This window comes from Pseudophryne corroboree, chromosome 4 (assembly GCF_028390025.1).
Source record: "Pseudophryne corroboree isolate aPseCor3 chromosome 4, aPseCor3.hap2, whole genome shotgun sequence".
NCBI lineage: Eukaryota > Metazoa > Chordata > Amphibia > Anura > Myobatrachidae > Pseudophryne > Pseudophryne corroboree.
This window is the reverse complement of record NC_086447.1, coordinates 525,412,846-525,415,524: the sequence shown is the minus strand read 5'-3', so window position 1 is coordinate 525,415,524 and position 2,679 is coordinate 525,412,846. Positions and strand designations below refer to the sequence as shown.

The following is a 2,679-nucleotide window of genomic DNA, read 5'->3' as shown; positions in this document are numbered from 1 at the left end:
CCCTGACTTGTTAATGGACTATCAGTATGGTTTGTACGGGGCCGCCAGTCGGTTAAGGCCATTCGCACTGCAATAGCGGTGACGGTAGCGTCAAAAAACTCCCCTGCTGTAGAACATATGCTTTTAAGCCTTGACACACACAAGGCTTTTGGCACAGTATCTTGGCATCACTTATTTAGTGTGTTGGATTGCAGAGGATTTAGTGAAGTTTTTGTGGGCATTGTTAAATACCTGTATACTAGCCCGATGATCTCATTGTTGGTTAATGGCAAGCGGGGTCCTCGGATTACTATGCAAAGAGGTACGAGACAGGGTTGCCCCCTGTCGCCCCTTCTCTTTAATCTCTCTATAGATCCCCTCTTCAGAATACTACAAAACTCTACAATCTATACAGGTATCCCAATTGGTGACAAAGAGATAAAACTATCAGCATTCACTGACGATGTGCTCGTGTATATAGGGAACCCCAAGGACTCACTACAGGACATTTTGGATTTGTTAGACAATTTTGGGAAGATTTAGATGTTTTCAGGTTAATCTTTCTAAATCTATAGGGCTCTATTTAAAGCATGGGGTAAAATGCACGAGATGGGGGAGACAGATACCTATAAATTGGGCCAATGCATATATACAGTAACATACTTAGGCATTAAACTTCCTAAATACCCCTCAGATTTATGTAGGTTAAACGTGAAAGAGGTGATAACCTCAATAATGAGAGAATTGGAAGGATGGCACCATTTAATGCTCTTATATTTAGGGAGGGCAAATTTAATAAAAATGTGTACATTCCCTCGACTACTATACATTTTACAATCCCTTCCCATACTGCTCAGTAGAGCGGATATAACACACATAACCAAATTGTTTCAACAATTTATATGGAAGGGAAAAAAGCCTCGCATTGCTATGTATAAATTGCAACAACCAAAATCCAATGGCGGAATTAATTTTCAAAATGTGTCACTTTATAACCGAAGAAACAAAAAAAAAGAAATATTGGAAAGTAGACTCTTTTGTGGGAGCACTCTAATTCAGAGGGTGAAAATATAACATATATAGTACTGGTAAGAACTTTTTTAATAGATAAGTATTAAAATTGAATTTTAGGAGTGATTAAATGTGAACAAAATAGCTTCGCGAAAATATGAAAATAAGTTCTATATCATTGGTGATATCAATATCACAATCTGCGAAATGCCGAAAATTAATATCTGTAGTACTTAAATTATAACCTCATTGCACATTATCTCTCATGTGATATATGACCATAATTTATTCTGCAGATATCCATTTTGGATCATTATTAACGCAGAGAATTAAATCATTGGTCATGTAAAACCGAGTACCAAGTGGTATAAGTGTGAATGACACTATGTTAGGCTGCCAATTTATTGCAGTACCAGGGTGTTCAGAGGTGGTCTCCCATCCTAGTACTAACCCGGCCTTTCACTGCATAGCTTCCAAGGTCAGAAGAGATTGGGCATCTCCAGTGAGGTATGACCGCAATTATTAAGCTCGCCTCTTTGGTCACTTCACATATATATAGTATAACCACTATATGTCTGCAGTATTGCGGTTTGAAAGCATGTATAGTGTCAATGCCAGAAATATAAGAGATTATGTATGATCACCTGACTAGTCACCGTGTGACACGTCAGCCACAGAGAAAGTACACAGGTAGGTTAAAGGCCCATTATGTGGAAAAAATTTTTTAGAAACCACATAACATCCACAAATGGATTTGCCTTACACTCATAAATAAATCCTAGGAACACTAGTATGGCCATATTCAGCTGTAATCTATCTAAGTGTCAAATAAAATTACTCTGCACAACCTGCAGATATAGCAGGAAAATTAACAATAGTATGTATAGAGAAGCTAGAAATGTCAAGTGAATGGTCCCCCTGCACTTCAATAGAATAATGCTAAATCACAGCACTTGTGTCTAGAACCTGCAACAGCTCCTCACAATGTTGTAATAGAAAAAGAGCCTCTGCATGGTACTTGCCAGACCAAATGATCACTGCGAACATTGAACTTCAGAGTAGTGACTGGAGCAATTAGTTTCAAGCTGAGATACAAATCCAGTGATGGTATATCCACAAAATATCCCAGCATTACTAAAATTACTCAATCATGTTAGTCATAGTATGTATGAATAAATCCCGGCATTGTGCACCTCTTAATAGTGAAAAAATGAACAAGTCCTTCTGGTATTACTAGCTGGGAAATACACACAGTAAAAAGCTCCTGGTAGTAGTTAGAAAGAAACGAAGTAACTGATAGCATAAATACAATGTCTCAAATGTTCCAACTGTTCGTATCTATAAATAAATGATATAACAAGCAGTGCTTTGATAACCGCTGGACAGTAGATAAACAGCCCTGTCTGGTTCAAGAATAAGTGCTGGAAAGCTGTAGTGTTTATATATCTCAGAGAGGTACGGGGTATATATGATACCAAGACCAGTAAAGGTGCTGCCGCTGGGAGTCCCACTTCCGGCCATGCATAGGCTCCGGGGGTTGCAGCGGCATAAGACCGTGGTCTCGCTCCAAGTGAGAAGTGGCTGTAAGGCCGTTGCCTGGTGACCGTCTAGGGATTCCGGCTAGTGCGATCACGTGTGCGCATCACGTGATCGCAGTGTCCTCACGTATGTTTCGCAAAATGAGCTTCA

The 2,679-nt window shown here is 39.3% G+C and overlaps 1 pseudogene; it reads right to left on the bottom strand.

Annotated features, from left to right (window-relative positions):
• Positions 1 to 1,391: 1,391 nt before the first annotated feature.
• Positions 1,392 to 1,511, bottom strand: LOC134912113 (5S ribosomal RNA; annotated as a pseudogene).
• Between the last annotated feature and the right edge of the window lie 1,168 nt (positions 1,512 to 2,679).